Source organism: Lissotriton helveticus, chromosome 5_1, assembly GCF_964261635.1.
Source record: "Lissotriton helveticus chromosome 5_1, aLisHel1.1, whole genome shotgun sequence".
Taxonomy (NCBI): domain Eukaryota; kingdom Metazoa; phylum Chordata; class Amphibia; order Caudata; family Salamandridae; genus Lissotriton; species Lissotriton helveticus.
In genome coordinates, this window is record NC_136065.1 from 644,114,033 (window position 1) to 644,135,895 (window position 21,863).

The window sequence follows — 21,863 nt, forward strand, 5'->3', positions numbered from 1 at the left end:
AGCCTTGCGTTTTCTAAAGTGACGAAGCGTGTTGTTAGCCTTCTTGGCTGAATGAGACGCTTTGTCACTTGATTGTAAATATGCCCCTTGATGCAGAAAGATCTTTTGCCTTCATTAACTGACAATTTGTGCTCACCACCTTTTGCTGGTTTGAATTTGACCCAAAATTCATTTATTTGGCGGGGAATTCTTGACACTATTAATATGATGCTTGCATCACACATTTTATACACGATTTCTATGTTACCTTGTAAAGTCCCTATTTACTATTTTAAACAACTTGATTCTATTTGTAAGGAATGTTTATGGAGAGACAAGACTCCACGGATTGCTCTCTCTATGCTCAAATGGCCAAAACCTGAAGCAGATGTTTGATTCTCTGATTTCAAATTATACCACTCATCTTTCAGACACATTTATGCCATGATCCATGATTTTCAACATCAACTGAGTGTTCTTACTGAATTACTTTTCCTTCAGAGATGTTACACATATGTGAAGCTGAAACTATATCTCCAAAAATCCCATTTTAAAATATTTGCATTATCTATTAAATTGAATATGTTTTTGACAAATCTAATTTCCAGTAGAGTTTCTTGTATTCTTCCTTAAGGTATGATACGTTACGTAATAGATCTTTCTATTTTAAGCATTGGAAGAAAAAAAATATTACTTATGTATATCAATGTATTTCGGATATGTCTATTGCAGATTTTGATTATGTACAGACCCAATATCAATTGCCTGACTTATTTTTAGAACAATACAAATTAATGTCCTCTTCTATTCAATTTATTTGTTCTTCAAATACCACATGACTCCTGATTTCTCACAACTAGAACCAGATGTACATCTCAACAATGTTGTACATGGTACTATTCCTAAGGCTGCTCACATTTATAAGACCTTATTATCTCCCACTATCACTAGAATTAAAAGTCCGTTGGAACTGTTATGTGAAAATTATGTAACTATTTAATTTTCTTTCTAATTTTGGAATAAAATATGGCTGAAATTATTCACAGCCTCTAAAGGCGCTCTTTTGGCACAGTCAATCTCTTTTTTCTATCATACAGCTGTTACTACACCAGAGCATGTTGTGACATTTGACCCCTCACTTTCCCCCTTTTATGCTGGTCATGATCTAAATAAAATGTCTCTCCAGTTTATATGTGATTGGTTTGGACTAAAGTCTAAAGATTTTTCATTGTAACATTGTGTTTATGCTACATAATATTTTCCTAGGTTCTTTATCACCTTGTATTGATCAATTATTCTCCTAGACCTTTGCTGTTTGACCGATTAGAGAACTTGCTTTTAAAGTTGCACTTTGCTGTAAGAAAGACTTTTCTAAATCGTCCTTGCTTTCATGGTAACATTTTGTACGTGATGAGCATAGAATACACACTGTATCTCCTTATACTTTACATCAAAATGTTAAATCTGATTTACACTGGGTACCTTTTACAGATTTTCTTTCATCTCAGCTATCACATTCTTGATCTACTTTCCTTTACTTTCCCTTCTGTCCTCTCCTTTCTCTACTTTTCTCCCTATTTTCTTCTTCAATCTTTTTTCCTTTTTTTCTTTTTTATATAATAAAAAAAAACATTCTTCCAATTCTATACCTACCTCATGTTTGCAATCATTTTAATATGCATCTACTTTTATAATTGTCATTTTTGTATTATGATTGGCTTGTGGACTTGCAATAAAAATTATTTAACAAAAAATAAGTTGCTTTTATTTTGTGGTGGATGGCATTGTTCTTCTTCAAGCAGTGCTAGATAGAGATGAACGCCTTGCAGTAAGAGGAACATGTTGTTTGAGTCGTTCTAGTGTTTTGTTTTTCACAGGATTTGTTTTTGTATACCTTTTTTTCCTAGCAACGTAGGTCTGGAGGTTTAACGGCTATGATTACGTAGAAGGAAAGCTAACTCTAAATACTACAGGTGGATATATGTCTCTGCTTACCTCTTCCATCATATTTGAAATATATCTCCATCAAAGGAGAAAGAAAAAAACAATGGAGTCCGCCGACGTTTCACAGAGTTCATAATCAAACCTCCATACTCTAACACGAATAGACAGACGTCCATTGTGGCGAAAGCATAAACAGACGTTTTTGTCAGGAGGACACATCCACCAAACTCTTAATCAGCTCTTAAGCCTTTTGGTATTATACCTGGGCAATTGTGCCGATAATATTCTCCATTTTAATATAAAAAATTGCCACCCCCAGGTGATTTTTTGTCTTGCCCTAGTTTCTCACTTTTAAGCTGTTTCTAGTTCCCTGACCAGCAATGATGACACTAGAAAGTCAGTTTTTGTTTTTCTTATTTTCTCTCCAAATCTGTATTTATCTATTGTTCATCAGCAGCGGTTTGCTAGATGGGCGTTGGGACCCTGGCAGAAAAAATGTATAAACGCATAGGGAAAGGTAAAGTCTTAGTGATTTGTGTAACAATTTTCACCTTCTGAGCAATAGTGTGCTCACACAAACTAGTCCATATCTAATGGGCACTCATTTTCAAAGGGGAGAAAGGCAGAAAATAACCTTAATGGGAAACGAGGCAGACGGGATAAGTCTCCGCAAACCTGTCTGTAGAAATCAATGCTGGAAGTGGTTCAAATGAATCCCATAATTGAACCCTACAGGGGCTGTACTCATCCAGAACACTGTTGCATCAGAATCCCGTGAAAAGTTGATAGTCGTTCTGCTTCAAACATGTGCCTATTTACACAAATGTACTTTGGTGTAGTTGCTGATCTAAATTGTTTTCTTTTGGAAGTTTCGCATTAGTGCGGAAGCAATGAGGCAGATGGATGAATAGAACTCATTATTTTAACTGAATTTGGCTGGTTGTGACCCTCCCAAGACTAATATTCTTTATCCCTTACAGAATTCAAACCATCAGTCTCGTGACCGGATGTTACATCAGCTTCCACTAGTAAACAAGCAAATTAGCATTTTAAACATTTGAGCATAAAGCAGGTACAATCAAAGCTTGCATTTTACAGAAATATTTACGAACTATATTTAATTCTGGTTCCTGCTAACCTAATCAGCAATCTCGTGCGCCACCTTATTTGATTAGGTCATATCAGTATTCAATGTGTGTATCTCTACTACAGAAGCTAAATCATTTAGGCTGCTACAGTATGCACCTATTTTTTTGTGAAATATCCTCACGAGCGATCCATGCAGCCATCACTGCTGCTGACCAAGAAAGACGTAATGAGAACTTACCCTCCATTTGACCCTTCTCCGTTGGCGCTGTGCCTACTTGTCCAACCACCGTCCTTGTACATTGTCATCAGGAGTTCTGTTCCTCTGCACCTAATGCTAAGATGCCCCAGCCCCGTTTACGTCTGATTATATGTGCTGTTCCGTAAACCCAAGATAATATGCTGTTTGGATTCTTTTGTGACTTAGCACGCCTCCAAAAAAAGACGACAAAACCCGCCATATTTTTCATCTTGTGTGTTTTGCTGTTCGCCCTATGTGGGAAGGGTATGCCCAGACGTGGGTCCCTTGCTCACTAAGCCACTGGAGTCAAGCTATCCAGGCTGAAGATGGCTGAAAGCCAGAAACCGGTCCTAGGATGCTTGATTCCGGTCCAGGGAAGACATGGCTTGGCAGTTCGGTCTGGACTGTTCCCATGAGGCACAGGGTCAAGACTGATTTGCATATGGCCATGTCTGAACTGGGGTGGCTTGGTGAGCAAAATAACGATGGATTAAACCCAGATCTGTGACTGGGGGTGAATGTTTTGCCATTGTGCAACATTCGGTCCATCATCCTGTGTGTTTTGATATTTTAAAATTAGGCATCAGAGGAATTCACCAAAATGCTTTTTTTCTCAAACTGTAAACTGTAGTCATTTATTTTCAGGAGTACGTTATTATGTTTTTTGTAAAATTGAGGTTCACCTCCAATTTAGAAAATGTATAATTTGACATTAAGACTTTCCTCACCTAGTTATCAGATAACCTGCACAACTTGAAAGCTGTGCTTAAAGTCATGGCACAGCTGCGCTGACAAAGTAGATCACCTCACTCTTGGTCATTCTGGACACTGTTTCAGTCCTGAATGTTCAACTACAAATCACTGATTTTAGGTGGGTTAGATTAAGAACCTTACCGGAAGCAAACAAGACCACAGCAGCAAGCAGAATACATTTGGCTTTTGTTAGGGAGGAGGACAGAGTTCGTGAGTGAATTAAGTTGTGTATCCGTTCCCAAATGGGAAAAAATGGGATAGATCAAAGAGTCATATTGTAGCATACGTGCACAGAGATCTACTAACGATTTACGGCCCTGACATACTCTTCACAATCAGCCCAGGACCGCATTATCGTTCCTCCGCAATTAGAGACGACACCGTTTATTAGTTTATATGTTGAAATCGTCAGGCTGCTTTTGCGTTCAAATTGTTGTTCTGGATCACCAGAATAACTCGGTTCAATCACAATAAAGAATCTGAAGCAAACTACAAAGGCTATGATATGACTCTTTGATCTGTCCCATTTGTTACCCATTTGGGAAAGGATCCACAACTTAACTCACTCACCAGCTCTGTCCTACTCCTTAACAATAGTGTTCTATAGTAATGGTTTAGGGGTTTCCCATTTTGGACATTTGGTGCCCATTCCATTAGGCATTGAATTAGGATGGATGACCGGGACAAAGAACGCCTGCTCTCACTTCACTGAATACATTAAGATATCACATAAAGGTCCACTACTAGAAACACTGTCTATAATGATATGGAGGGAGGTGTTCACCCTAGAACTGACACAGCTGTAGCATCCTACAGCAGCCCAGGTACTTGCAAATGATCATGCCACACACAGAGCTTGGTATTACAGGTCATTATTCTACAGCGTGTAACCGTTAAGTGAATATTTATGTTAAGAATTCTATCACCCACACTCAAGCACTTACGTCACTGTTCTACGTAGTCCATCAGGAAAAAAATGGTTCCATCATCTCTAACCCACAAGACACTACATTTCCTCATTTGTTAAGTAAAAAGTCCCAATACATATATACATTACAACTCTTCCATACGTCGTTTTGGTGCTCAAATCAATCACCCAGATCTAGTCATGTGAGGTTGCAGAGTTACAGGAGAAGTTACTCTGAGTGGCACTGGTGACAGAGACACTGGTACAGTCATTTGGCTTGCTGGACACTCAAGTGGACAAATCTCCTTTCTGAGATCTGGAGCTGGCGAAGGTCGAGGCATATGCTGAAGTGCAAAGAATCTCACGTAATGGATTTTCTAGGGTGGTGGGCAGTCACCATATGCCACCATTCCTAATTCATTGGCCCCTCATATTCTGAAATTTGTTAATTTTACGTTGCCTGGGGATTTAAATATCCACTTGGAAAACTCAAAGTGTAATCTTGGAACTATTTTTATTGAGGACTTAGGTGTTTTGAATCTGGCCTTATGTTACTCTGCACCTACCAATGAGGCCGGACATCTCCTGGAACCAATTTTTTCAAACATGAAAGATCTGACTACAGTGTCTTTAATGCCTTTACTCTGGACATATAACTTATCTGTTCCATTCGCTCACCGGATCCCGGCTAGTCCTACAATAGAGCTGAACAAAACACCTACTGAGTAAAGAAGCCCAGGAACTGGTCTAAACTGGATGTCTCACCATTTAATGTGCAACTCCTGTGCTCTAAACCTACTGTAGTGCAGAATGTTAATCTAGATCAAGGATTTATAGATAGCTGGATTGCTAATTCTCTGGATGTTATTCTACCGACCTCTGTGTTTCATTCAGCTCGATCTCATCCGCCAGCTCCCTTGTTTAATGAATCACTTCGACTAGAAACAAATCATTGTAAAGGTCTGGAAAGGCTCTGGAGAAAGTCTTATGATGAGTAGTCTAAAAAGAATTACAGAATAGCAATATAAACTATCACGGACTCTGTAGAACAGCCCACGCATTATTCTATTCTGATAAAATTGTGAATGCTCATAACTGTCCTAAGATGCTCTTTAATTTGGTAAGAGAACTTTCTGACCCTTGCAAAGTGTCTCCTGCCTCCTCACTCTCAGACTAAGTGCAAGGAGCTTGCCTTGTTTTTAATAAAAAAGGTGGCAGACATCCACCTTCATCTGCCCAAGGACCTTAAGGACAACGTACAACTCGCTATCTAGGGACCCAGTTGCTGTTAGGCACTCTTAGAATTATACACAAGAGCATAAAGACAGTGCAAGAGTATCTGAAGATATTCCTGTTTTTTCATCTTGGCCTCCTCTTAACTTCGCTAATTTTTCATTTATTCTACAACCTATCAGATCAGGTTCTCCAGTGGACCTGCTACCACCTTTAAAGCTCTGCCTGTTGAATTCGGTGTAACTGAAGGTGGTAATGGATGTCCTGAATGCCTCCATATGGGAGGGTTATGTTCCACAGAGCTTGAAGCAAACCATAGTTCTTCTGCTCCTAAAAATACACAATCTTGACCCGGCTACTTGGTCACATTTTCAGTAAATCTCTCTGCTACCTGTTTTCTCCGAAATTCTGGAGAAACATGTGAGTGCATTGCTCACCTCTCATGTATAGGCTCAAAGGTTTTTCATCCTTCACAGTTGTGATTCATGGCTGGACACAGTACTGAATCCACTCTAATTGGAGTCACTGAACATCTTAGATAACACCTGGATGGGGGGGAACGGCCGCACTAATTTTATAACATTGTAGCACAACCTTTAATACTGTGTCCCATTCCACTTTGCTCGAAAGATTGTCATCTTTGGGTCTCGAAGAAACAGCCTTGGCCTTAGCCCTAGCTAACATCTTTCTTAAAAGACCGTACTTTTCAAGTCTTTTTGTCCACTGCTTGATCTGAAATGCAGAACTTAACCACTGGAGTCCCTCAGAACTCAGTACTAAATTCACTGCTTTTTAACATCTATGTATACCGGCTGGCAGACGTAGTGGGGATTTGTGGCTTGACCCTTTTCTCTTACTCAGATGACACTCAAATTATCTTTGTCATCTGTACAGGACAGTGTGATTTTAACCTGGGCTTGAATCGAGTGGCTACTAGGATGAGTGTTAACTCCCTCAGGCTCAATGGTGATAAGATGGAGGTAATGGTGCTGGGTAAGAATGCCCAACTCTGGGTCCCCAGCATTGCCCAGAATCTCTAGGGTCTCTCCCTAACTGTCCCCTAGGGTTAAGAACTTAGATTTTGTTCTGGACGAAAATCTATCTATGAAGCCTCAGATTACTATGGTTACCTCAACCTGTTTTGCTGGGTGAAAAAGACCATTTGGATGATCCCCTAGTCAGTCCAGCAGACCATCATTCAAACCCTAATCTTATCTAGATTGGACTATGGTAACATCTTGTATTTGGGATTAGCTCAGGTGTCCATTCAGCATCTACAAATGGTCCAGAATTCACTAGACTGTTATTCCTGCTCCCGAAGCATGCTTCAGTCTCACATCTTTTTCTTGAGCTTTATTGGCTTACAGTCACTTAATACATTCAATTTAAGGCTTTATGCTATAAGTTTAAGGCCAAAGCTAGACTAGGTCGATGCTATATTAGGTACCTATTGATGCCCTATATCCCTGCAGGCACTTTGAGATGTTCGAACCTGGCTTTTTTCACTGTGCCGAGGTTTCACTTGGCCCAAGAGTGTAGAACTCCCTTACCGAATCCCTAAGAAACTGAATGTCTATGCTTGCTTTCCGCAAAGGTTTGAAGACTTGGGTGTAATAAGCAGTAATCCAGTCTCTCTTTCTATGCCTAGTGCCTGGAAACCCCTTTTGGGTAGCTGTGCACTTGATAAGACTATAAATAATAATAATAATAATAATAATAATAATAATAATAATAATAATAATAATAATAATATAATAATAACGTGTCTCTTACTAGTAATAATCCTCAGTGGGTCAGCATCAAAAGGAGCATCATACTTGCATTTCCGTTTCTTTCTGATGATAACTTGGGGGCTCCCCTGTTGAACAATGTTCGAAGTATAGTGGCTTCTATCCACATAGGTCTTCATTTTGCGTTTGTGAGACAAGTTAGTAGTGCAAATTCTATCAATGTAGATCTTTCATTGGTCCTTTGTGGCAACTTGGTGCCCTTGGCTCTCCAACACTTTAAGGTTGCAGGGCTTGTTACAATGTGGAGTTGGCAAGTATAGAAGTGTTCCCCCAGACTGTGTGTGTCTCCTACAATGGTAGAAAGCACACAGCTTTGTTTAATTACCCCTCAGCCACCAAAAGGACCCTTGGTGGCATGCTTCATCATTGGGGTCTTCCTGCCCCGCTGCGGGACGGGGCGTGCTGCAACCTACGACTACGTGGGAGCACTGGTTATGAAAAACAATACTATGTGTGGTGTAGGAGTGTGAGTGGAAGGGTCAGAAGTGAGTGAATGGTGAAAATTTTTTTAAAAACTGGCTCCGTGGAAAAAGTAAATTTGAATTTTTGCTTTGAGCTGGTATTGTTAAAAGTGGGGAATGAGATGGAGATAGAATGCTTTAATGAGCAGTGTCTCCTGTGTCCACATGTTTCTAAGCCCTCCCCAGCTTCTCATTAGGACCTAGAAGAGATCCCTTCTACAATCAAATTCAAAACAACTGTGTATTTATATATAATCCTAACTAAGTGGTGCACATAAATTTCACATGCACAGTATACCATACCCCAGTAGGTATATTGCTGAATTGGTTCTGGAAGTATAATAAACAGAGTTAAAATAACATAACATATCTGCACTGCACCATATGTGGTGTTGACCTGTAAAGAAAAGTTATATATTTCTGTGATATATTTTTCTTATCTTTATCCATTATAATAGGTAATCAGTGCTGTGTTATGCCAGCGAGATGGGACAATACAAAAACATACACACACAAAACAGAAAACACACACTCTATATCTAAGGACTGCATGGTGTGCATATCCATATGATAAGTATAACTGATAGTGTCTGGTAAATATATCTCTCCTTCAAAAAACAGTTTAGTGACAGACAAAGAAGCCTCCAAAATTTAGGCTGTTCATGCACTCTTATATCGCCCAGATAATGCCCCATGAGTCTTCAAAACGGAAGGCAAGGGGTACCTGTAGTCACACACTGTTAAAAGAAATTGAAAAACAAAAACTGTTTGTTTAGAAATCCTTCCTAAATGAGCAGCGTTTCAGTGTTGCAAATCAGCTGTTCCGAACTTACAATATGAAGGTTAGCTCCTCACCAGGACACTGCCTCGCCGCGGCTCCATGGAACATCGAGTCAGTGTGGGCAGTGTCCTTAAATACTGAGCATAATTGGTAGTTTTGCTGCCAAAAAACTGCACTACTTGGTACAAACACTAGACCATCAGAAAATCCAAGATAGTGACCTAGAATGGCACATCCGGCTGAATGTGTTTGTTCCTCACTTCCTATTGCTCAAGGGTGCCTGTTGTATAGCTCTAGGAGTGAAAACGACTAGTGCACTAACTAAAAGAACACTAACAAAACCGGGTTTCTGCCCGGTTGCGGCAAAAGATTTTTATGTAGAGGACATATAGTGGTAATGACACCTCTCTACAGAAGGGTGAGGTCAAGATGACAAAAGTGAATAGGAGTGGAAAAATGTGTGGCAGGACATTACATTCCACAGGGTAATGTACAGCCACATCATTTCAGAGGTGGTTTCCTGCTGGCCCTAAGTGTTTAATAGAAGGTTGTCTAACATATGGGTTCTGCCCAGTCATTTCAAGAGTTTCTGTGCAGTGTATTTGCAGTAGTTCTTTCTTCCCAGAGATTGTGACAAAAGTCACGGGAGATACAAATCAGCCAAATTATCCCCAGCGGATGTTGTCGTTCAGACCTGTAATGTGTGTCTCCAAGCGTAACACCTACCGCTGTTCCTTCTCGAGAAGACCATGTTCACTGTTCAGTCGATAATGGTCGACTGTAGGTCTTTCATTGTGTGTTGGGTTGTCAAGTAGTGGGTAGCCATTTTCGCAGTGCTTCTTTTGCAACGTACGTTGCTCCTGTGCTCTCCTATGCGTGTCTTGACAGGTCTAGTTGTCATTCCGACATATTCCATTCTGCATGGGCAAGTGATGATATAAACCATATTCTTGCGGTTGCAGTTCGTACATTTCCTCTGCTCCCATTCTATACCATTTCTGAATTTTATACTTGTTGCTTTTCTTCGTCAGGTGGCAAGTGCTGCAATTACCACAAGGATAATGGCCCTTCACTGGGGGTAGGCGGGCAATTTCTGCTGCAATTGCTAAGGTGTGTTGTGGTCTTGTGTGGAACAGCATGTCCTCAGTCTCCTTCCCCTTTTGTGTGCAAACCTCGGTTTGGGAAGGTTGACTTTTCCACATGCCAGGAGTCTCCAATGTGTGTTTACAATTTTTGTCACTTGATTGGAGTTGGTATTGTAAGTAGTGACACATATTGGTCTCTCTTCTGGATCCTTAGGGATTCTCGGTTCCATCAGTGCTTCCCTATTGTTGTTACATGCCCTCTTCATGGCTCTGTCAATGATTCGTGTAGGGTAGTTGCTTTTCTTTAGTTTCTCTTGCAGATCAGTCTCCTGCCTCTGGAAGTCTTTAATCTCCGTACAGTTCCTCCGCAAGCGGAGGAACTCGCCGTATGGGAGATTGTCCTGAAGGTGGCGGGGATGAAAGCTGTTATATAAAAGAAGACAGTTCTTTGCTGTAACTTTAAAGTAGTGGTAGTCTTTACAGTGCCCTCATCTGGGTAAATATTGAAATCCAGGTAGACCAAGTTAGTCTGTGAGGTAGTGCTGGTGAATTTCAGACAGATGTTTTGTTGGCTCAGCCAGTTCATAAAGTTTTCAGTTGATGTAATGGCTCCAATGTTTCCATGTTTTTATGTTGTTGTCAAAGAGGTTACTGGTAAGCCTGGGCATAGGACTACGCTTTGCTCACGGAGCTTGCCTAGTTTGCGCTACTACGTGAATTGCACGTAGCACAGTGCAAAAACACGTAACGGGCATTTTTTGATTGCTCGCGGTCCTCAACGACAAGTTGGCAATCGCGAGTGAGCAAAATCAACATCCTGGTGAGACTTTTTCCTCGTTCGCTATCAGCAATATCAAGTTGCTGATTGTGAGTGTGGAAAATAAACCTCCTGGTGAGATTCTCAATGCAGGGAGGTCAGGTTTCTAAGTGCGAGTGGTCATGTATGCTCGCAACCGCTCGTGATGAGATACTACCAGTCCGCGTTGAGAAAGCTGCCTCTCGAGTACAAACTACTTGAGTGGCAGAAAACTACTGCTTGCACTGTGCAATCAGTGTGAACAGGATTTTCCCTACTGCACTATGCAGTTCGCGTAGCTACATGTAGCTTGCGTAGTGCGAAGTGCATCGCGTATCTATGCATAACGCTACTAAGCAAACTACACCCAGGGTTAGTTACTGGGGTGTAGGATCTTCTTCACTTCTAGGTGGTAGACGTACAGGCCAGCTATACTGGGAGCAAATGTGCTCACCATGCTGGTTCCGTGCTTCTGTAGGTAGATGGTATCCTTGTAAGCAAAGACGTTTTTTGTAAGTGCCAGGAACACACATTCCATAACAAGGTTATGTGGTGTGTGGTATCCCCAATTGGTGGTGAAGAGTACCTCCTCAATGATAGCTAGTGTCTCATCATGTGGGAGACTGGTATACAGACTCTCCACGTCCAGTCACATCAGGAGGTGTCTGTTGGGGTCAAAGCCAATTCCTTCTAGTAGCTGTAGGACTCCCTTTGCATCCTTCAGGTATGTGTCAGTTTTTTGAACCAGTGGGTGAAGGAAAGCGTCCGCAAACTTTGATGGTTTTTCTAGTATGGAATCAATGCCCGATACTATGGTGCGGCCTGGAGGTTGCACAAGGTCCTTGTGGATCTTGGGAATGGTGTAGCAGTAAGGGGTCCTTGGGGAATTTTTGGTGAGGAAACCAGCTTCCTTTTTGGAGATCTAGATGTGTGCTGTCGCTTCTTCCACCATGGAGGCTATCCGAATCCTGATGGATTCTGTGGGGTCTTCTCATAGAACTTCATTGTTCCTGCGATCTTCAAGCAGTCTTCTGCATTCGTTGTCATAAGCAGTGGCAGGTTGTATGACAATTGCCCCGCCTTTGTCTGCTGGCTTGATCATGATGTTGTTGTATTGCTTCTTTTTATTTCTTGGTTGTGTTATGGAAGGTATGGTTATTCATGGTGGTGATGTTCTCCACTTCCTTCATCACCGCTTTCTCAAAAGTTAGTAGTTTGACAGGGAGTGTTTAATCAGGAGGGGTGAAGGAGGATTTTCCTCGTAGTCCTGTGTCCTCTCGCTCTTCCTCAGATAGTTCTTTGATTTGAAAGAAAACGCGTAACTTGAATTTTCAAATGAATTTCTTCATTTCTGCACAGAGTTTCAATCTGTCCAGATTGTAGGTTGGAACAAAACCCAAACCCCGTTCTAGAACAATCCTCTGAGCTGGTGTCAATTCGTGGTCTGTTAGGTTGACCACTATGTTACCTTCCGGCTTGTTGATGGTTGCTTGGGCAGTGCGCCTGTCATGCTCCTGGTGGAGACGCGTGACGCCTCGTCTTCAATGGTTGACCAGTGGACATTGCTGCCCCTCCAGTTCCAACCCCTTTGTGGTCCAGGGTTTGCCCCTAAAAAAGTTGGTGGTCCATAATAATTATAGTCATACTCCTGTGATGGGGGTAACCGGTGTGAGTAGGCCCCTCCCATTGGTGGTGGGACGTAGGGATATGGTGGATATACTGGTGGTCCTTAATAGTGCCCCCATCCTCTTCGTCCTCTGTCGATGGGTGTTTGGTGTTGTCTGCCCCCTCGTTGGTATCTTGGGCCGCTCCCTCTGCTGGAACTGGAACTGGAACTATTCGACCCTGTATCCGATGCGTCTCCTTCTGAGCTCTGATCTTGGTTTAAGTTCCTAGATATGTCATCACAAATCTATAGGTAGACCTTTTTGTGACTGAAACGTGCTGTGTCTGTCTTCAGCTTGTTGTATTTTGTTTGCATTGTGTTATCTCAAATTCGTTCATTTGCTGGTTTACTTCTTCCAGGCATTTTTTGAGAATGATTGGTGACTGGTAACTCTTCAGATGTACTTCCAAAGCCTGGATCTGAATCTTGAGTACCTGGGTCAACCGTGTGGCCTTTTGATGATTAGGATGAGCCAGTCACAGGTAAGCATGGGCGGATTTTGCAAATTGGCAATCCGCGAACTTGCGTATTTACGGATTCGCAATCCGCAAAATCCGCGAACTCTCGCGATTTTTTTTTTTTTGTGTTCGCAAGGATTTCTGCCAGTTCGCGAGGGTTCTGTACCAGTTCGCAATTGCGAACTTACTTGTCGGCTCGCAACCGCCGCGACTATGTTGTTTCTACATCTGGTTCATCATCACAGGTTCACAGCACCCTCTGTTTCACCACTGCCACCCTGTGGTACACCCATGCCACCCTCTGGTACATCACTGCCACCCTCTGGTTGGTTTATCACTGTAGATTATGGGGGTGAAAAAAAGCAAGCACACCTGCCCTGCTTCAACTGACATGAATTAATTTGGGGTTGATTAATGTGTCACTGAATTTAAACTTCCAGTCTGGCTGGCACCTGCTTCCTTATCTGTAATTTGCTTTCTGTTGCAGTGCAATTTTTTTTCACAGGACCTTTGTGGCCTATAGTTGCAAGTAGGCAACTGAACTCTGAAGGGGCCCCTCAGGAAGCACTACAGGGAATGGTTACTAATGATAAGATTGAACTTTTGCACCTGCTGAGTGCTTTCAGTTTTGTCTGTAATTGCTTTCTGTTGCAGTGTAATTTTTTTAACAGGACCTTTGTTGTATACTTGTAGCTATTCTCTGAGCCTGCTGTGAGGGTCAGAGCAGGGTCATAGAATAGTTACAAGTAGGCAAATGAACTCTGAAGAGGCCCCTCAGGAAGCACTACAGGGAATGGTTACTAATGATAAGATTGAACTTTTGCACCTGCTGAGTGCTTTCAGTTCTGCAAAAATCCAAATATCCAGCAGCATCCACAAAAAGTAATCCTTCCAGGTCAAGATCCAAATCAAAGTGACCAGCACATGAAGAAAGCACTGGGAGGAGCCTGGTGGACAGGAACAGGAAGTTGGAGACTGTGGGGCACTTCCTTCCTCCCACCCCCACCCCCCAAAATGGACTCCTTGCAAAGAACAAGTGCAGGCAAATGTCAACCTGAGGAGTTATTCTGATAAAAATCATAATTTTCAAGGTTTATGCTGCCTGCTGGTGGATTTCTTGTGCGAAATTGCAAATTTTGCAATCTCGCAATTGCGAGATTGTCGCTGCCCGCCGCATCTACGTGTTCGCAAGTGTTTACTCCCGCGAAATTGTAAAGTATTCTAGTTGGCAAGTGCGACCAAGCAAAAAATCTGCTTCGCACGGATTTTACGAATTTTCGGCAAGTTCGCGAGAGTTCGCGGATTGCGAATTTACCGAAAATCCGCAAAATCCGCGAGCGGAACGGATTTTACGCCCATGCTTAGTCACAGGTACAATGCCATGATTTCAAAGACCAATCCTTCTTGAACATCTTATCGTGCTGGAATATGAAGGGTTCATTGCGGACGATTAGGCCCTGTGGCGCTGCTTTCGCCCTGAGATACTCTGTCATCAGCAAACCATGGAGTGCTGTCTTGATCTGAATTGCCCTCAAAGTTGTCAACTCATCCCACACCCCATTATTTGGCCCGGGTTCAGAGGTATTTAACCCCTCAAAGGGGTTAATGGAAGCCAGGCTTATGTCATCTTCTTCCTATAAAAAAGTGAGGCCGGTTGCTTCAGCTATAGTCAAATTATTGGGACTCTGGTACTTGAAAAATAAAGGCGATAGAAGTGTGTATTATGATTGTGTCTGAGATTGTAAAGGGTTCAATGACTTCCTATAGTATTGATTATATTTCTGATACCTAATTGTCAGAAATACTGGATCGCTCCCACAGCTGCATGCTGTCGTTAGATCAAAGTAGCACAAGAAGGGAGTGAAGAGCAAATGCTCAAAAGAGCAGAAGAGGTGTATACGTCCTCCTCAAGTTATATTGTCAAAAAACAAAGGGATTCACCCTTATGGGAAAGTATAGAAGTGCTCCTCTAGACTACGTGTGCCTCCTACAATGGTGGAAAGCACACAGTTTTGTTTAAATACCCCTCAGCCACCAAAAGGACCCTTGGTGGCATGCTTCATCATCAGGGTCTTCCCACCCTCTGCGGTATGGGCGTGCTTCGACCTACGACTATGTGGGAGCACTGGTTATAAAAAACAATACTATGGGCCCGATGTAGGTAAAAGGCATTTACCGATTCGTAAATACCGAGTTTTACCGATTCGGTATTTACAAATCGGTAAATGCTATGTAGGTATTTTTTCAGATTTTATTACCGAATCTGTAACATTCGGTAATTACCGAATCGGTATTTACCGATTCGGTAATTGCCATTGATTCCTATGGGCCTTGAGGGAACCAATGTCAATTACCGAATCGGTAAATACCAATTCGGTAAAATTACCGAATTTACAAGGGGGACAGGGTGTCACTTTGACACCCTGTTGCACCCCTAATTCAGGCTTGTGTGCCATGTGACACACATACATGCCCTCAGGGCATGTATGTGTGCCACATGGCACAGGTGTACATGCACAGATGTGCATGTACACAGGAATTCGTTATTTACCTTCAAATAGTATTTGATGGTAAATAATGACTTTCTAAGGCCCTGTGGCACTGTTTTCAGTGCCACCTACATTTCAAATTACCGATTCAGTAAATTTACAGAATCGGTAAATACAGATTCTGTAAATTTACCGAATCGGTAATATTTCAGCCCCCTACATCTGAAAATCCAAATACCGGTCGGTAACGGCCGAAATCGGCCGTTACCGACCGGTATTTGCCGTCCTACATCTGGCCCTAAGTGTGGTGTAGGAGTGTGAGTGGAAGGGTCAGAAGTGAGTGAAGGGTGAAAAATTAAAAAATACCTGGCTCCATGGAAAAAATACATTTTAATGCTCCTTTGAGCTGGTATCCTTAAAAGTGGAAATTGAGATGGAGATACTATGCTTTAATGAGCAGTGTCTCCTGTGTCGACAGCCCTTCCCCGGCTTCTCATCAGGACGTAGAAGAGATCCCTTCTATACTCAAATCAAAACAACTGTGTCTTTACATATAGTCCATAAGTGGTGCACATAAATTTTACATGCACAGTATACTTTACTTGAGTAGGTATATTGCTGAACCAGTGCTTCCACGTAATCGTAGGTCACATTTTTTCCACTGAGCCAGTTATTTAAAACATTTTCACCGTTTACTCACTTCTGACCCTTCCACTCACACGCCTACACCATACATAGTATTGTTTTTCATAACCAGTGCTCCCACGTAGTTGTAGGTTGCAGCATGCCCCATCCCGCAGCGGGGCGGGAAGACCCCGATGACGAAGCATGTCACCAAGGGTCCTTTTGGTGGCTGAGGGGTATTTAAACAAAGCTGTGTGCTGTCCACCATTGTAGGGACACACGTAGTCTGAAGGAACACTTCTATACTTTCCCATAAGGGTGGATCCCTTTGTTTCTTGACAATGTAACTTGAGGAGAACGTATCCACCTCTTCTGTTCCTATGAACGTTACCTCTTCACTTCCTTCTTGTGTTTCTTTGACAATGCGGAGTTGACCTGTATACACGAAGCGAGAACTGTAGAACTGGTTTGAGTTAAAGCTTTTCCAGTGCAGTGAGCTGAACAGTCATCTTGAGGGTCCTCATAAATCCCTCAACCACACCATTCACATGTGGCACGAGAGGGGTGCTTTTCTGTTGCTTGATGTTTAGATGAGTGAAAAAATCTTTACATTCTAGACTATTGAAAGACGGGCCATTTTGAGATTTCAAAATCAAAGGAACACCCCATATTGCAAAGATAATTTTCAATCTGTCAATGACTCTGTCAGGAGTAGTTGATAACAGATCTTCCACAAGGGGAAAACAGGAGTATTCATCAACAATTACTAGTAGATGATGTCCATTGTCAAGGGGTCCAAATAAATTGATTGCAATCTTCTCCCATGCATTCAGTGGAAGAACAGATATGTCTAATTGATGTGGGATTCTCTTGAATGGCAAGCAGTTGTATAAATGAAATGCCTTTAATTCTTGTTTTGTAGCAATAAACCCATAATGTCCCTCATGAGCCAGTTCAATATTTTGTTGTCTCAGACTCTCGTGTACGACAATTCTCGACCTTTGTAAGATGATGCTTTCTGGAGTAACAGAAGTGTACACAACGAAGGTTTTGGATCCTACCACTGACCAGCCTGGACCTCAACAATTGCAAAACAGAAAAAAGTGGCTAGCCAGGATAGCTTGGAGGGAAATTCGGACCCACACAGCCCGTATATGCTGCGTGACCCAACAATTTGTTTAACAAAACATTTATTTTCATTTATAATCAAGCTTCAAGAATTCATACAAACATGTCTTCAAAGGAAAAACCTGTCAAACAGTCAAGTCAAAAACATACAATTGTGTGCACGATAAATACAAATGTACAAACATGTATAATGTAGAAGGTACATTCTTCACTTCCGCGGCATTTGAAAGGATTGAATCCATCTTTTGCACCGGCTACACGCGGCTGAGTAATACCCGCCACATCTCCTGGACCCGTCCTAGGTGCAGCCGTCTTACATGTCAAACGGCGTGCAGTTGATCAAAGAATGTGAGCCAAGCCACGACCTGACTGCGTACCGCGATCGCAATTGATTTGGAATGTATGTACTGTGTATTAAGTCTTATTCTAGTGTCATGTAATTTTGAGTATTCATTATAGTGGCTCACTGATTAGAGCGGCAGACCCTGATGCAGAGGTCTGGCCCGGGACCAGGGTTCAATTCCCGACGCGGCAGGGTCCTGAGCCCTAAATGTCCACGGACTCGATAATTCTCGCCTCGGTGCCTATTCTAATCATGGGGTCCCACGCTGCAACTCTGGGCAATAGTTGCTTAATCTCCACTACGGCGGCCCACCCGCTGCGGGATGCCTGGCTTTCACCCTGGGGATACCCAGTAGGGGTTATCTCACAGGGAAAAACCAGGACGGGTTCCCAAGGCAAGCGCCTTGATGCCTTCGGGTGATACGTGCGCTATATAAGTCGCAATACATTTACATTTACATGTTTGTACATTTGTATTTATCGTGCACACAATTGTATGTTTTTGACTTGACTGTTTGACAGGTTTTTCCTTTGAAGACATGTTTGTATGAATTCTTGAAGCTTGATTATAAATGAAAATAAATGTTTTGTTAAACAAATTGTTGGGTCACGCAGCATATACGGGCTGTGTGGGTCCAAATTTCCCTCCAAGCTATCCTGGCTAGCCACTTTTTCCTGTTTTGCAATTCTGGAGTAACTGGCCAGCTAACATACCCTCTTCTGCTGGGATCAGCCAGCCTTTTGCAGACTTTGCAAAACCACACAAGGAAATTCCTTGTGAGATACCTGCCGGGTATCGATGAAGTAGATAGAGAAACCCAGCTAGTGTTGGTCATATGCTATCAGGTACTACACATAGCATGTGTTATGTTGGTTTAAAGGGTAGATCACACCATACAACCACCCATGTGTAAATAGATTTGATTTTATTAGGTCCTGACGAATCGCAACCAAATTGTTTAACTACCAGGTGAGAAACATGTTGACCGCACAATCGAGCGTCCTACCTGGGACATAATCTCAGACATGCACCTTTGTTTCTTTTAATCAGGGTGGGAGACCCATTGATTAAAATAGTCTTCCCTGGTACTCCCTTACCTGTTTTAAAATGTCTTTCAGGCTATACACCTCCACACTTTCATCTACACTAATTAGGCCTCTCACACCGACAGCACCAAATGGCATTTGGAATAAAAGATCTCCGCCGAAGAGCCCCTCATAGGGAGCCCATCAAGTATTGCAGCACCAACCTGATGAGGAGCAGCCCATATAATGAAGCATGACACCGTGACGGGTGTGTGAGGGCCCTATATTCCAAGAGGAGGAATCCCCATCCTCCTACACTTCATGACCACATAAAACCAATATTCTCTTGTCTCGATATTAGGAACAGCATACGTTTTGTATCTTCATTATTGTCAGGGCATGTATGCTGGGCCTGTCCAAAAAACCCTCTGTCCCTCCTTTGTGAATGGCCACCAGATGTTGTCCCATGCTGAGGGGGTGGGTCCGAGTACAAGGACTTCTGTCTTCTCCAAGTTGAGCTTCAGACAGCTGCTGCTCATTCAGGATGCAACGTCTTTTATTCCTTCGTGAACGCTGAGTCTAGTGGTGTCGGGTTCCTTCGTGAGGGAGAGAATAAGCTGGGTGTTGTTGGCGTAGGATGCTTTGCTGAGTCCATGCTGTCTGACAAGGGTGCCGAGGGTGGGCCATGTAGATGTTGAAGAGTGTTGGGCTGAGAGATGATCCTTGGGGCACTCCTCAGGTGATCTCTGTGGGTTCGGAGAGGAAAGGCGAGAGTCTAATTCTTTGGGGTCGGCCAGTGAAGAAAGAGTGTATCCAGTCGAGGATAGTTCCCTGTATCCTGGCGTCGTGGAGTCTGGCGGTGAGAGTGAAGTGGGAGATGGTGTGGAAGGCTGCAGAGAGGTCTAGTAAGATGAGGGCTGTGGTGTGGCCCTGGTTGAGGAGAGTGTGGATGTCATCTTTGGCAGGGAGGAGAGCAGTCTCGGTGCTGTGGTTGCTGCGGAATCTGGATTGGGAAGAGGCGAGGGTGGAGTTGGTTTCAATAAAGTTCGTGAGCTGGTTGTTGATGATCTCCTCTGTGACTTTGGCCATGAAGGAGAGTAGAGAGATGGGTCTGTAGTTTTTGAGGTCTGTCAGGTCTGCAGAAGGTTTCTTGAGGAGGGGCTTGACTTCTGTGCGTTTAAAGTCATTGGGGATTGTGCCGGACAGGAAGGTGGCGATCATGATGCATCGTAGCTGGGGAGCTATGGCATTGGTAGTTCTGTGGAAGATGTGTGGCGGGCGGGCAGTGTCATTGGGGGCTCCTGAGTGAATGTTCTTCGTGGTTGTAGTGGTGTCTTCCGTGGTGACCGGAGTCCAGGCGAAGATGGTAGGCTGGTTGGCATTGCTGGAGGTAGAAGTGGTTTCGGTGTCTGGTGTCTGTTCATTGAAGTTGTCATAGAGGGACTTGATCTTGAGATGGAAGTAGACGATGAGTTTGATGCAGAGGTCCTGGGACGGTGTGACGTCTGAGGTTTCGCTGGGAGGGTTGGTGAATTCCTGAATGGTGCTAAAGAGTTCCGTCAAGCTGCTGGAGTTGGCAAGGATTTTGTCCTGGGTGAAGGTCCTTCATGAATTTCTGGTATTGAAGTTCATCATGAAGAGGTCCATTATGTTTTCGCCAGATTGGTGTGTAATAATGTTGTAGCTGGCACTTTCTGGATGCCTGAGGCAGCACCCCAGTCAGGAAGAACCTAACACTCCCGTCAGGGGCGGGTGTTTAGATACACTGTATAACCTGTGCTCTTGTCAGATTTCAGACCCAGACCACAGGAGTCCACAATGGTCCCACTGCCCCACCGCCTCTACTGCCACCTGAAGGTATAACCTCAGGGTCCCGGCAAAGCCAGGGGGAAAGGGCAATGCGAAAAACAGAGAGACAGCCTTGGCGTTGGAGAACAAAGTCCTTTTCTGCTCTGGTCAAGGTAATTCTGGGCGACGTCTTTATCAGCACCTGTGTAATGGACACAACTGGTAAACAACTACAACCTTGTTTGACCTATTGTATATTACTGAGTCTCTACACAATATTTACCCAATTACCCCAAGGCTATAGCTACTCTCTTCAGTGGCATGGTAATGCTTGTCGCAGCAACACCTGCAAGGGATGACGAGAAAACATAAGCATCCTAATCTACCTACTTCACATTTCTAGTTTGGATTCTGGACTGATATTTACCCTTCTTTTATTATAAAGCTGCCTTCTGTTGAATGTTGATATTATAATGTCCAAAATAGTTTTCGGTTTAATTTCCTAAACAAGTTCACTGTCTTTCGTCAAGTATGATACCTCACATTTCTCTACATCAGAAACAATAGACATTTATTTTCCTGTACGACGTTCTCTTACTATAAACTGAATGTCCCTGTACCTTGGTTCAGTCATGTTCTTTCTTCTAACCCTGGCAGAATTTACCAATGCATACTCTTTACCTCACTTGAGTTGTAAGTTCAAGACAGACTTAGTCTCTGCGACGCTGTCCTGACTGGAACACTCCCTCATTGCGCATGCGTTTTGACATCCAAATGATTAATTTTCTCGAAGACTGAATTACAGAAACAAGTGGGCACTACTCGCGCCGCACTTGTAACAAAATTTCCTCAAAGAGTTCCTGAGCTCTGAGGAGACACTTCCCCGGCATTCGTTCACAGTTGAAGTGCACCGTTCCTTAACTGAACGTGCGCATTGGGCATTCTGACGGCCGCAAGACTAGAAACACTAGACCGCCAACCAGAAATTGGGCGGCCCGTGTTGCAGCCGCCATTAACCATATACGATTCTTTTATTAGCCTCACACAGTGTTTAAGAACAAGTTTTGAAACGTCGCATCCAACGGGGATATTTCTTCATATTTCTGAAGTGTCTGCTCTTTGTCCTTTTTGCCCCTGTCACCTGCACAAGTGCTACAATAGTCTTGACAGCTCTCCCTTGGGTAGCTTGGCACTTATCAGTCAGGCTTACCAAAGGGGCAATGTGTTGTAATTTGGCAGCGATTGGATTAGCATTAGCAGAAGCCATCCTGTATTTAGAGGCAATC